At 32.0% G+C, this 16,152-nt stretch overlaps 3 pseudogenes; all 3 read left to right on the forward strand.

Moving 5' to 3' along the window:
• Positions 1 to 5,764: 5,764 nt before the first annotated feature.
• Positions 5,765 to 6,452, forward strand: LOC145049995 (putative lipid-binding protein AIR1 pseudogene; annotated as a pseudogene).
• A 3,872-nt stretch (positions 6,453 to 10,324) lies between these two features.
• LOC145050001 (putative lipid-binding protein AIR1 pseudogene) lies at positions 10,325 to 11,018 on the forward strand (annotated as a pseudogene).
• A 3,587-nt stretch (positions 11,019 to 14,605) lies between these two features.
• Positions 14,606 to 15,307, forward strand: LOC145072820 (putative lipid-binding protein AIR1 pseudogene; annotated as a pseudogene).
• Positions 15,308 to 16,152: the final 845 nt, after the last annotated feature.

The following is a 16,152-nucleotide window of genomic DNA, read 5'->3' on the forward strand; positions in this document are numbered from 1 at the left end:
ATAGCCTTAGTGTATCCACTTAGCAACTATCAACTTAGTGATGAAGATCCCGTTTTAAATTCTCATGTATAAAGTACTTATAGTAACACCAAATACTCCTATAGTATTTTAATTTTTAATGTTATGTTCTATTGTTCTCATTGTGGTAGGGTTGGTAAGATTTTAGCATTGTTGCAACCACACACCTAAACTTAGGCACATGCTAGTCAACCCTCGGATAATATAGGTGATCAGGCTATATCTTCCCAGTTTTGACCATATGTCTCTAAGCCCACTTGTGTTGCCCAACAATCGTAATTCTTTTGTACTGTCCTAGTGACACTGATTTTAGTATGAATGCACGCACGTATACTTACTTAAATATTTTATTATTTAAAGTATCAACTCTAAATCAGAGTATTTTTAATCCCATTGTATTTATAGTTAGTATATCTTTTATGGGTTGATATACTCAATTCACTATAAACAATGCTCTGATACCAATCTGTCACACCCCAAAACCGAGAACGGCGGAAACGCTCTGGGGCGGAGGACGTCTTGTAAAGTATCACAACACAGTAAATGTAAATAAGCAAACAACATCATCCATTGCATTAAATATATAATTTTAATACAAGCGTGTTCTGTACAGTTTTAAACACCAAAAATATAAGGTAAATCAAAATAATAATATGATGAGTCTTGAATGTGCTCCATCTCCTCAAAAGCTGGCATCGGTACCTGTCTACTGATGACCTGAGAATACAAGTTATTTTGAAAGAGTTTATCAGCATTAAGCTGGTGAGTTCATAAGTGTTTTAGTGTCGGTGTTTGTTATTAAAAACGTTCGAACCTGTCACAAGTATAAGTTGTAAAATATATGTAAGTGTTTGTAAAAGTTTGGAATCTCTCAGAAAAACCTATATTTTCTATTAAAGTAGCCTTCTACCAAGGCTTAACTGTTTTGTATGCTCGTTTGATGTAAAAGTGTGTAATTTCCCAAGTGTAATTATCTTTTAACAAAATATGATTTGTACATTAAAGTTTAAGTGAAGTTATCACTAAAAATGTAATGGGTAAATCATTGTAGTACTGTAGTTTTTTATTATAGGAACTACTGCTGTACTAACTACCTTAAACCAGATTTATATTAAGGTATAATGTGATAATTGCACCATACTACCGACTGATAACAACGACATAAAGAACGGTCGTAATAACGGAATGACGTTTGGCACTCGCAGACCTGCAGGTCCGGCTGTAGCTAGCAGCAAGGTGTAGGATAGTCAATACAGTATAGATCTATACGCAAACTCAACGCTCTCCCTCCAAGAGAATTCTGGCTACAACTCGGGCCATGACATTTAAGGCATGCTCCGATACAGTGGATCACAATTGTTAACATATTAATGTAAGGGTAATGTTTCTCGTTCTAGTATAGTTGTATATGTTCTCTTCCTAGTATAGTTGCATATGTTTTCGTGGTAATGTAATGTATAGACTCATGAATGAACTGACTCATTGATCTAACAGTTGTAATAGTATGATCCTGTGTTACCCCAATGGTAACTCACTAATGATGTATCTAGTACGTATGAATATGGAAGTACTTTTATGTCTATATATGTATATTTGATATATAATTAATATTGAAACGACCTTCGGATGGTCACCCGAAATCCCACCAGACCACATCCAAATCGAGAAAAAGGAAATAGGGTGGATGACCTTCCTAAGCCCTTTAAACATTATTTATACATCTATACATATATGGGCATGCAATTTTATAATATAAAAGCATAAATAAGTTTTTGTAAGACATTTGTAACATAAGTATTATTTTAAAGAAAAGATCGACTTGATGTCAATCTATAAAACAATTTGAAAGCATAGGTTTGATAAAACAGTTTAAGTATAAGGAACATTTGTTTGAATCACAGTTGAAAATAAGTTTGAAAAGTAAAAGGTGTTTGTAAAACATTTTGAAGTAAAACAGTTTGATAGACAGTTTGAACAGTGATAAAATCACTGGTTTCCCTAGTTATTAATCACATGTGATTAATGCAATCACATGTGATTGAAGCAATAACTATAAGTATTTAACTTATATCCCCCCCCATAAGTATTTAAAACATTTAAAATCACTTCAAAGGTTGATTAAAGGGGTATGAACTCACTTGAAAGTTTGAAGATAGCGAGATGGAAAACCGGGCAGAGTTTCGTCTCGGGAAACGGATTTTCCTCGGGATTCTCGGGAATCTCGGGAGTAAAATCGACCCTCGGGACTTGAGCAAAAAGACCAGAGCTTCGGGTTTGAACGGGCACGGAAATCGAGGCAAGATCGTGAGAGAAAGAGAGAGAATGAGCAAAATTTTCGGAAAGCCTCGCATCCCTTTTATAGGGGTGCTGAACCGTCTCGGTACGCTGGGCGTACGAGGGTACGCAGCGCGTACTGGGGCGTCATCGCTTACGTACTTCGGATGGGAGGGCGGGTCGGATGAGACGGCGGGTCGGATGGGCGGGTCGGTAGCCTCGCATAGGGCGACGTGGATGATCCGAGGCCCTTGATTCGAGTACGCAGGGCGTACGAGGGTATGCAGGGCGTACTCCGGTCCTATCTGCTGACTCCCCTTTCGGATATTACCAAGAATTTACATTTAAATTTATATTTATTTTAAATAAACTTCTAAAATTCATATCTCCTTCATACGAACTCCGTTTTCAACGTTCTTTATATCCACGCGTAGGTGAGACTAAGGTCTACAACTTTCGTTTAGATTCCGTTGGCAAATTATGAAATTATTTTTATTATTTAATTATTAAAATGACGTGATTAAGGAATTTCTTCAAAAATTTATAACTTCTTTATCCGACGTCCGTTTCACCAGACTTTTTACCGCTGAAATACCATTGACGAGACCTTCGATTCTCGTTTAGGTCATTCCGGCCAAAAGTCGCTCTATCTCCGATTCGAGTTTTTAGTTGTCTGTTGCTAAGCTGAACTTGGAAAAATCATAACTTTCTCATACGAAGTCAGATTTGGACGTTCTTTTTATGTACGCTCACGGTTTGAGGTTATCTATAACTTTCATTTAGATACTTAAGGCTAAAAACTATTGTATTGAAACTTCGTGTTTTTCGTTTAATCGGTGTTGCCGGTTTTGCCGAGAATCTTAGGTTGGTCATAACTTCTTCGTTATAACTCGGATTTAAGGGTTCTTTATATGTACGAAAACCTTGATACGATTCCTACTACTTTATTTAACCCTAATAAGATTTTAGGAAAGTTATATTTTGACCTAAATTTGATTGGTTTTACATTACATTGTCTCGAAATATCGGGTTGCCACATCCCACCTCTCTCATATTCTTCCAATTGCTACTTGGTGTTTGTGACTCATTAGGGGTGCAACAATTGAGACACTAAGCTCTTGAAGGTCAAGATCAACAAGCTACAAGGAAAACGTATTCATCTAACTTTGTTTTATGTTATAAATCTCGAAAGTTGTATGCTAGTTAGGGTCCATGATTTGGAAAAATTAGAATTGCATGTATAACTTGAGAAAAACATAGATAAAAGCTTTAGGGTTGCATGTATACCATATGAATGCTGTAGTGCTCATAACCCATTAACAACCACCATCCAACCCAAATGATAAACTTCACAAGACTGAAAATTCTTTGTCCCAAAATGTCAAAAATCATACTCTAAGAATGATCATAACCTTCTTGATATACCCAACCCTTAGTCCCTTTGACTATGAGCACTACCATCCCACACTGAAGCAAGCACTGTAAACATCTCAACAAATCCCCAATCTGGAAAATTAAGACCTATAAGAGCTTCTGCCTCACACTTGACTTCCTAACAAGTCATCACTAACTCCCCACTATTATGATCATATCAACAAACGAGTCATAACCTCACTTCATATCTAAACTACTATTCTGGCTCAGACACACGAAAATGCCCACAAGGATGATAGCAAGACCGACATGGAGCCGTGAGCTAAATAGACCCACAGGATGACGACGATAGCCCACAAGGCCATTGTTGATATGTATGGTTATCACTGTGAGTATGTGATATTTTGGAAAACTCATTAAATTTTGTGCTTACTAGTTAAGTTTAAATGTTTTATGGTTGGTCTAACATTAAATGAAGAGAGTGTGATTTGATTGTATCACATCCATGGACCTACTTTGGAGACTTCTACACTTTTGATTATTATCTATTGTTACTCTGATTTGGTTATGGATTGTCAACTAAAAACAATTGGTTATTTACATATCTTCAAAAAATTGGATCGAATGCTTTTGTTTTCAATTAAAAAATTTGGTTTGAAACTTAGAACGTTACAATATATGTTGAACTCGCGTAACCTGTAAAATGTAAGCTATTAAGCAAAAATCAATAAAGTCTCATGTTCGATAGTCAATTATTTTGATTGTATGAACCATTTTGTTTTTATTTTCGTTTGCATTTATTATTCTGTAAAATTGTAATTCTTTGAATATTTGTTGAATTGTATGAACGGTGAAAATAATTTTACTTTTGCTTATTAGACGTAGTATCATGGTCATTTTTATAAATCGATATTGGGTATTCCGTATTTATTTCGCTTATTATTATTTTTTCGTAAATCGGCGCTTGGCAGCTGTAACTGGCGACCCAAAAATATCAAGTTGAGGGACGAAAATCCAAACCATGAATACACGTTTAGCTGACAGCTTTCGCGTACACTCATGTCCATGTTATTCTTAAGATGTACAATCTGTCCACATGCCTCTCTACAATTTTCTTTGTTATCCTCATTGCAAATTTTATTTTCGTTTCAATTCTTTTTTTTATTTGTGGCTTTATTTTTATGAGCTGCAATTAAAATGTGTATTATCTGATACTTATTTCAATTTAATTTTGAAAATAAACAAGGATATATTTTAGTAAAGGTGCGGTATAACTGTATAAGGACACATATTACATGAATTTTTTATTATATATACAAAATATACTTTTCATAAAAGTATAAATAAAAACACGTAGAATAATTTGCTATAAAAACACAATTTTTAATTGAAACATAATGTGAACTTCTTAGCCATACAAGATGAAACACCATATAAACTCACCCGTGACAACGCACATGGATCTCTCTAAGATTTCTCCATTTGCTGTTACTATTTTGTAATGTTTTTCTTCCTTTGACTTTAACTTTTGTGTGCATTCCTCAAATAGTAGGGATTATTAACTTTTAGTAATTCAAATATATTTATCTTATATTTTCAATTCTTACAAGGTGAAGATTTTATATGTGCTCGATATGATTTAACTCGCGAAGTAGTTATCCTTTAATTTTGGCAACTTAAAAGTATTGCATTTTGATTCCTCTAATTAATTCAACTGTGAGCGTTTTGGAAAATGTTTTTTCGAACTTGTTGCAAAATAAGATAATATATATATGGTACGAGAAGATATAAATATTTTAATTTGTCCAATTTAATTGATATGATGATAAAGATGAAAACAATATGAACAAAAATAAAATACACTACAACAAATGGGGAGCTTGGTTTTCTCATTTATATCTTATAAAGATTTTATTTTTGCGTCATACAATAGATATAAAATGGATTGCAGATCCATTTATTAATAATAGCCTAATATAATATGAAAAGAAGAAGGTGGAAGGTAGTAAAAGAATGGGCATGTGGTTAGCCTAAGGTCTTGGCAATGAAAAAGCTACATATCACTATTTATGATATCTATCTATAAATACACTAACACACTTCACTAGTTCCATACACCAAAAAAATCACCATTTCTCGAGCTAGTTTTCCCTTCGCATCCTCAAAGCATTTCAAAATGGCTTCAAGGGGATTGGCAACAACTGCTTTCCTCCTCATCACCGTCAATCTTCTCTTCTTTACTCTTGTAACATCAACCTCTTGCCCACCACCACCAAAGGCCCCTAAGCCACATAAACATCACCACCACAAAGCCACATGTCCTAAAGACACACTTAAGCTAGGTGTGTGTGCAAACGTGCTCAATGACTTGGTTCACCTAGTCGTCGGTACACCAGCAACCACTCCATGCTGCAGCCTCCTTGGGGACCTTGTCGATCTTGAGGCTGCAGTTTGCCTTTGCACCGCTATTAAAGCAAATGTCTTGGGTATCAACCTTAATGTGCCAGTTTCTTTGAGCTTGTTGCTTAATGTATGTGGAAAGAATGTCCCAAAGGGCTTTCAATGTGCATAAAGATGCTTGATTATTTTTATATTAGAGTTGGTTTTATGCTCTTTGATCTTATTTGGTTTTGTGTTTCGCTCTTAGAGTTGAGTATTTTATTATATTAAGGGTATTCATTTCAGTAGGAGGTTCGTCACCTTCTCTTGTATTTTGGATATCCTGTGATATTGTGACTAAGGTTTTATTCTTGTGATTCAAAATAAAAATAAACATTTTCAATAAATATGCATTTATTTTAAGATTCCAACATCAAATCTTATCATATGTGTCGATCTGATTTCAACAAGTACATAATCTAGAACCGGAAAACTCGGAAACGTCAAAGTGGGTACGTTTGAACCGGATAAATTGGGTTTAAAACCGAAAAATCCGGAAAAACCGAAATTTTTGATACTTACTTACTACTTAGTGGGTCGAACTTTGAAAATTTTCATGTTGATATCCCGTATTTGGTGGTCTATAACTAATTGAATATAAAACCAAAATTAATATATATATATATATATATATATATATATATATATATATATATATATATATATACTCTAAAATCATGTACAAACTCTAAACTACACTTTGGAAAAAACCGCATGTCAATCCAACTTTAAACGAATGACATATGCATGTGTTAACATTTTCAAATAATACAAAGTACAAAAACAAATATCTGAAAAGTTGAAAATTTTCAGTTTTGATATCCTGACTTCGGGGGACTGTAAATAATTGCATATTAAACAAAAAATGACAGATTATAATATAAACTCATGTACAAACTGTAAACTACAATTTGGAAAAAACCACCTGTCTATCTGACTTTAAATGAATTAGATATGCATGTTTTAAAACTTTCACACAATACAAAAAATTTGAAAAAACTAAAAACTATCAGCTTTGATATCTTGACTTTGGGGGAATGTAAGTTAATGAATATAAAACTAAAAATGACAAATTTATAGTCTAAAATCATCTACAAACTCTAAACTATACGTTGGGAAAAATTGCATGTCAATCGGAGTTGGAATGAATGGGATATGTATCTTTTAAATGTTTCACAAAAAACAGTTTCGGTCCTAAAAGTGGTTCCAGTTCCTAACACCGGTTCCGGTTTTTAGACTCTGTTTATGCGGACCCGATGAACCCAAACCCGGATTACTCGGAGCCCGGATAAAGTCAAATTTTAAACCCGAAACGGAAACCGAAACCGGTTTTGTATATTTTGGTTCTAACGGTTCTGGTTCCTGTCCGGTTTTCCGGTTCTAAATCACATCCCTATCCCACATCATTCATTGGAGCTGATGTGGCACAACGGTCCTGTGGCACCACCGCACCACCTAGGATGATCCTGGGACATTGAGAACCCCCCCCCCCCCCCATGTCCTATTGATTCCCTCTCTCTTTTATTTTATTTTCTCTCTATTTCTTGATTTTTTTTCTTTTAAGTAAGTAAATCAAAAGCTATGATAAAGATAAGAAGCAATACGAGGATGAAAGATAAAAGATAAATATAATAAACTGTCTAATAGTATGATAAAAATTATAAATATTTCATAGAAATTTTTTCAAATTAGTAAAATATTTACCATAAATATTTCAATGGTTAAACTTGTAAACCATGACATCTTCAAACAATAATTGAATTGTGTTAATTAAAACAAACATGTAAATATATTGACTTTATATAAAATGGAGGATTATATATATATATATATATATATATATATATATATATATATATATATATATATATATATAAATTACAACCCCAATTAAACTTAGTTATTAAACCTTATGAAACTACGTCATTTTATTAGCTAAGGCTTATCCTAGAGAAAAATATACTACATAATTTCCTAACAAATCATATATTTTCTAACACACTTCGTAATTTGTTGGAAACAATTTTTTAATGAAAATATTTTATTCTCATTATTAATCGTTTGGTACAGAGTAAAAAAATAAATGATAATGGAGGAATGAAAATGGAGATGGTTAAATGATAATAGAATAAAGAAATGGTATGAGGATGATATATTTACCAAGCGAAAAATTGAACTGTGTATATTTACTAAATTAAAACAACATAGTTTAGAAGTTTAGTAATTAAGTTTAGGTGGAGCTGTAATATATATATATATATATATATATATATATATATATATATATATATATATATATATATATATATATATATATATATATATATATATACATATTAGGGATGAGCAAAAACCGAACCGAAAACCAAAAAACCGAAAAAAACCGTCATAACCGAAACCGAAAAACTGAAACCAAAGCAACAACCGACGGTTTAGGTTTGAATTTTACAAAAACCGAAAAATAACGGTTTGGTTCGGTTTTGACGTATAAAACCGCCCATAAAAACCGAACCGACCCACATATACATTATTTGTATTATGATTTAAACTTTTAGTTTTAGACTTTAGACTTTATCTCTTTAATACTTTATTTTTATTTTCATCAAACTGTTAATAATGTTAAACTTTGATATTTTGAACACTTTTTTGCTTTTATAATACTAGAATTCGTACTCTTTATTTTAGTATATTTAAAATAGATATAATACTATTTATCGCAACGTATTTTCACTAGGTTTGAACCCAAAAACTAGAAAAAAAACATGAGGTCATAAACCCACGGTTTAAAACCGAAAACCCATAAACCCAACCTGGAAAACCGAAAAACCGACCCATGCAAAAACCGAACCTATATGGTTTTAAAAACCGAAAAACCGACTTTCTACGGTTTGGTTTGGTTTTAGTCAAAAACCGACCCAAACCGACCCATGCTCATCCCTAATATATATATATATATATATATATATATATATATATATATATATATATATATATATATATATATATATATATATATATATATATATATATATATATATATATATACTTACACGCGTGAGTCTTTTTGATAACTAAAAAAACATGCGAACTAAAGAACTACTATTCCAATTATCATTTTTCAATATCAAATCACAAATATTAACGACATGTAACGTCTAAGCAATGTCTAGGCACAAATAAAAAGGAAATAAAGACTTTACAAATTTTTTTTTTTTTGGAAAAATGCTCATATATATATGCGGTGTTGATGCATGCATGAAAATATATACTTCCGCAGTAAATATATGCATCCGCCGACCGCCGTCCATTTAAATGTTGATGCATGCGTCCACTTGCAGTTAACCACCAAAATTTCTAAATATGAATAATTGAGTGTGAAAAAGTAATCAAGATTACACGGAAATATGTAATTACATTAAATTATTTATTATATATATAAATTAAATATATTTTTTCCAAAAAGTATAAATAAAGACACGAAGAATAATTTGCTACAAAAACTCGATTTTTAATTGAAACATAATGTGAACTTCTTAACCATACAAGATGCAACAGCATATAAACTCACCCGTGACAACGCACATGGATCTCTCAAAGATTTCACCATTTCTTGTTACTATTTAGTAATGTTTTCCTTACTTTGACTTTTACTTTTCTTTGCATTCTTCAAATAGTAGGGAGTATTAAGTTTTAGTAATTCAAATATATTTATCTTCTAGTTTCAATTCTTACAAGGTGAAGATTATATATGTGGTGGATATGATTTTACTCGCGAAGTAGTTACGCTTTAATTTAGGCAACTTAAAAGTATTGCATTTTGATTCCTCTAATTAATTCAACTGTGAGTGTTTTGGAAAATGTTTTTTTGAAGTAGTAGCAAAATAAGGTAATATATTTTGTACAAGAAGATATAAATATTTGAATATTTGTCCAATTTAATTGAAACGATGATAAAGATGAAAACAATACGAATAAAAAAAACTACTGCAAATGGGGCGCAAGGTCTTCTCATTTATATCATATAAAGATTTTATTTTTGTGTCATACAATAAATATAAAATGGATTGCAGATCCATTTATTAAAAATAGGCCAATATAATATGAAAAGAACAAGGTTGAAGGTAGTAAAAGAATGGGCTTGGTTAGGCTAAGGTCTTGGCATTGAAAAAGCTACATAACACTATTCATAATATGTATCTATAAATACAGGAACTCACTTCACTAGTTCCATACCCCAAAACAAACCACCATTTCTTGAGCTAGTTTTCCCTTCACATCCTCAAAGCATTTCAAAATGGCTTCAAGGGGATTGGCAACAACTGCTTTCCTCCTCATCACCGTCAATCTTCTCTTCTTTACTCTTGTAACATCAACCTCTTGCTCACCACCACCAAAGGCCCCTAAGTCAAATAAACATCACCACCACAAAGCCACATGTCCTAAAGACACACTTAAGCTAGGTGTGTGTGCAAACGTGCTCAATGACTTGGTTCACCTAGTCGTCGCTACACCAGCAACCACTCCATGCTGCAGCCTCCTTGGGGACCTTGTCGATCTTGAGGCTGCAGTTTGCCTTTGCACCGCCATTAAAGCAAATGTATTGGGTATCAACCTTAATGTGCCAGTTTCTTTGAGCTTGTTGCTTAATGTCTGTGGAAAGAATGTCCCAAAGGGCTTTCAATGTGCGTAGAGATGCTTGATTATTTTTATATATCTTCAAAGAATTGGTTTTATGCTCTTTGATGTTATTTGGTTTGGTGTGTTTCCCTCTTAGAGTTGAGTATTTTATTATATTAAGGGTATTCATTTCAGTAGGAGGTTCGTCACCTTCTCTTGTATTTTGGATATCCTGTGATATTGTGACTAAGGTTTTATTCTTGTGATTCAAAATAAAAATAAACATTTTCAATAAATATGCATTTATTTTAAGATTCCAACATCAAATCTTATCATATGTGTCGATCCGATTTCAACAAGTACATAATCTAGAACCGGAAAACTCGGAAACGTCAAAGTGGGTACGTTTGAACCGGATAAATTGGGTTTAAAACCGAAAAATCCGGAAAAACCGAAATTTTTGATACTTACTTACTACTTAGTGGGTCGAACTTTGAAAATTTTCATATTGATATCCCATATTTCGTGGTTTATAACTAATTGAATATAAAACCAGAATTAAAAAAAATATACTCTAAAATCATGTACAAACTCTAAACTAAACTTTGGAAAAAACCGCATGTCAATCCAACTTTAAACGAATGACATATGCATGTGTTAACATTTTCAAATAATACAAAGTACAAAAACAAATATCTGAAAAGTTGAAAATTTTCAGTTTTGATATCCTGACTTCGGGGGACTGTAAATCATTGCATATTAAACAAAAAATGACAAAATTATGATATAAACTCATGTACAATCTGTATGCTACAATTTGGAAAAAACCACCTGTCTAGATGACTTTAAATGAATTAGATATGCATGTTTTAAAATTTCACAGAATACAAAAAAATTGAAAAACTAAAAACTTTCAACGTTGATACCTTGACTTTGGGGGAATGTAAGTTAATGAGTATAAAACTAAAAATGACAAATTTATAGTGTAAAATCATGTACAACCTCTAAACTATACGTTGGAAAAAACTGCATGTAAATCGGAGTTGAAACGAATGAGATATGTATCTTTTAAACGTTTCACAAAAAACGGTTTCGGCCCTAAAGGTGGTTTCAGTTCCTAACACCGGTTCCGGTTTTTAGACTCTGTTTATGCGGACCCGATGAACCCAAACCCGGATTACTCGGAGCCCGGATAAAGTCAAATTTTAAACCCGAAACCGAAACCGGTTCTGTATATTTTGGTTCTAACGGTTCCGGTTCCGGTCCGATTTTCCGATTCTAAATCACATCCCTATCCCACAACCATGCATTGGAGCTGATGTGGCACAACGGTCCTGTGGCAACACCGCACCACCTAGGATGATCCTGGGACATTGAGACCCCACCATGTCCTATTGATTCCATGTCTCTTTTCTTTTATTTTCTCTCTGTTTCTTGATTTTTTTTTCTTTTAAGTGAGTAAATCAAAAATTATGATAAAGATAAGAAGATGAAAGATAAAAGATGAATATAATAAAGTGTCTAACTGTATGAAAAAAATTATAAATATTTCATTGAAATTTTTTCAAATTAGTAAAATATTTACGGTAAATATTTCAATGGTTAAACTTGTGAACCGTGACATCATCAAACAATAATTGTGTTAATTAAAAAAACATGTAAATATATTGACTTTATAAAAAATGCACGATTATATATATATATATATATATATATATATATATATATATATATATATATATATATATATATATATGGAAAAGTATATAAATTACAGCCCCAATTAAACTTAGTTATTAAACCTTATGAAACTACGTCGTTTTATTAGCTAAGTATTTCCTAGAGAAAAAAAATACTACATAATTTCCTAACAAATCATATATTTTCTAAAACACTTCGTAATTTGTTGGAAACAATTTTTTATTGAAAATATTTTCTTCTCATTATTAATTGTTTGGTACAGAGTAAAAAAATAAATGATAATGAAGGAATGAAAATGAAGATGATTAAATGATAATAGAATAAAGAAATGGTATGGGATGATGATATATTTACCAACTGAAAAACTGAACGTATATATTTACTAAATTAAAACAACATAGTTTAGAGGTTTAGCATCTAAATTTAGGTGGGGCTGTTATATATATATATATATATATATATATATATATATATATATATATATATATATATATATATATATATATATATGTATATATATATATATATATATATATATATATGGGTAAAGTGAATATACCTAACAACCTTATATAAGCTTAGGTACCTAACCACATTATACTACATTGTTTTGCATTATATTTCCATTGCAATCGTCTAATGTTCTTAAACTTTAATCCTTAACTTGATTTACTTACAAGATTTTCATATATTCACCAGTATATATTCTTCCTACACCATTTGATTTGTAACGGTAGTATATAAAGCCCACCATGGGGTCTCCGATAGAAAGACGTCATTTGAAGGAAGATAATGGTGAAAGTCCAACGATTTTAGAAGCAATCAAGTTATGAGGTTAAATTTTAATCACTTTGGGTGATTACAATGCAAATATGATACAAAATTACATAATATCATGTGGTTAGATACCTAAGCTTATATAAGATTGTTATATATATATATATATATATATATATATATATATATATATATATATATATATATATATATATATATATATACTCACACGCGCGAGTCTTTTTGATAATTAAAAAAACATGCGAACTAAAGAACTACTAATCCAATTATCATTTTTCAATATCAAATCACAAATATTAAAGACATGTAACGTCTAAGCAATGTCTAGGCAAAAAAAAGGAAATAAAGACTTTATGATTTTTTTTTTTTTTAAAATGCTCATATAAACGCAGTGTTGATGCATGCATGAAAATATATACTTCCCAGTAAATATATATGCATCCGCCGTCCATTTAAATGTTGATGCATGCGTCCACTTGCAGTTAACCACCAAAATTTCTAAATATGAATAACTGAGTGTGAAAAGGTAATCAAAGATTACACGGAAATATGTAATTACATTAAATTATTTATTATATATTATATATATAAAATATATTTTTCCAAAAAGTATAAATAAAGACAGGAAGAATAATTTGCTACAAAAACTCGATTTTTAATTGAAACATAATGTGAACTTCTTAACCATACAAGATGCAACAGCATATAAACTCACCCGTGACAACGCACATGGATCTCTCAAAGATTTCTCCATTTCTTGTTACTATTTAGTAATGTTTTCCTTACTTTGACGTTTACTTTTCTTTGCATTCTTCAAATAGTAGTGAGTATTAAGTTTTAGTAATTCAAATATATTTATCTTCTAGTTTCAATTCTTACAAGGTGAAGATTATATATGAGGTGGATATGATTTTACTCGCGAAGTAGTTACGCTTTAATTTAGGCAACTTAAAAGTATTGCATTTTGATTCCTCTAATTAATTCAACTGTGAGTGTTTTGGAAAATGTTTTTTTGAAGTAGTAGCAAAATAAGGTAATATATTTTGTACAAGAAGATATAAATATTTGACTATTTGTCCAATTTAATTGAAACGATGATAAAGATGAAAACAATACGAAGAAAAAAAAAACTACTGCAAATGGGGCGCAAGGTCTTCTCATTTATATCATATAAAGATTTTATTTTTGTGTCGTAAAATAAATATACAATGGATTGCAGATCCATTTATTAAAAATAGGCTAATATAATATGAAAAGAACAAGGTTGAAGGTAGTAAAAGAATGGGCATGGTTAGGCTAAGGTCTTGGCAATGAAAAAGCTACATAACAGTATTCGTAATATGTATCTATAAATACAGGAACTCACTTCACTAGTTCCATACCCCAAAACAAACCACCATTTCTTGAGCTAGTTTTCCCTTCGCATCCTCAAAGCATTTCAAAATGGCTTCAAGGGGATTGGCAACAACGGCTTTCCTCCTCATCACCGTCAATCTTCTCTTCTTTACTCTTGTAACATCAACCTCTTGCTCACCACCACCAAAGGCCCCTAAGTCAAATAAACATCACCACGACAAAGCCACATGTCCTAAAGACACACTTAAGCTAGGTGTGTGTGCAAACATGCTCAATGACTTGGTTCACCTTGTCGTCAGTACACCAGCAACCACTCCATGCTGCAGCCTCCTTGGGGACCTTATCAATCTTGAGGCTGCAATTTGTCTTTGCACCGCCATTAAAGCAAATGTATTGGGTATCAACCTTAATGTGCCAGTTTCTTTGAGCTTGTTGCTTAATGTCTGTGGAAAGAATGTCCCAAAGGGCTTTCAATGTGCGTAGAGATGCTTGATTATTTTTATATATCTTCAAAGAATTGGTTTTATGCTCTTTGATGTCATTTGGTTTGGTGTGTTTCCTTCTTAAAGTTGAGTATTTTATTATGTTAAAGATATTGATTTTAGTAGGAGGTTTGTTACCTTCTCTTGTACTTTAGATATCCTGTCATATTGTGGCTAGGGTTTTATTCTTGTGATTCAAAATAAAAATTAACATTTTCAATAAAAATCCATTTATTTTGAGATTTCAACATCAACTCTTTGTTGGATTAGTGTCTAAGTCAGTAACCATATTTGGTATATACTTGACCCGAGTGTGCATGGTCCTTTTGGGTTGCCTTCACCAAAGCAACTTGACAAGGTAATTTGATAAGAGAGAGGAGATATTATGATTTATTTATATATTATAAGAATAATATATTAAAGGAGAAATCATATTTATTTAATTAGTATTAGTCATAAATTAATTAGGAATTAATTTGGTGACTAAAAGAGATTAATTAAATAAAGGAGTATAAACTGTCAAATGTGTGATAGTTGAGTTTTGGGCTAGGAAACCTAATGGACTAAGGGGGAACGAAATTATGATGAAGGATCATCATATTTTCGTCCAAAGGCCTCATTCCATAAGGCTCCTTGGGCTGCTTGGTGGCTAAGCTGTCCATTAGGGTTTTGACTGAAACCCTAGCACCCTATAGTATAAATACATGCCCTATGCTTCAATTTGAGGTCACTTGATTCCAAGGGAACCCTAGGGCCGAAATTAGCATCATTCCCTCTTCTCTCTTAGTTGCCTTCTTGCTTCAAGGTGTTTGTGAGCCATTAGAGGCACTACAATTGTGGTGCTTGCTTTCAAGAGTTCAAGAGAGTTCAAGAGATCAAGGAAACTAGTTGTTATTGTTATATAACAACAAAAGGTATGTCTACTACACTTCTATGTAAATTTTGAAAATTATAGAAGCATGCTAGGGTTTATTTTATGTTCATAAAGTTGTATGTCTTATAGTGAAAACATAGATCCAACTAGGGTTGCATGCACACATAGGATTGTTTGTATAAAACCTAACAGTGGTATCAGAGCCATTGGTTTTTTGTT

This window comes from Lactuca serriola, chromosome 1 (genome assembly GCF_051521515.1).
Source record: "Lactuca serriola cultivar US96UC23 chromosome 1, Lser_US96UC23_V15, whole genome shotgun sequence".
Classification (NCBI taxonomy): Eukaryota; Viridiplantae; Streptophyta; class Magnoliopsida; order Asterales; family Asteraceae; genus Lactuca; species Lactuca serriola.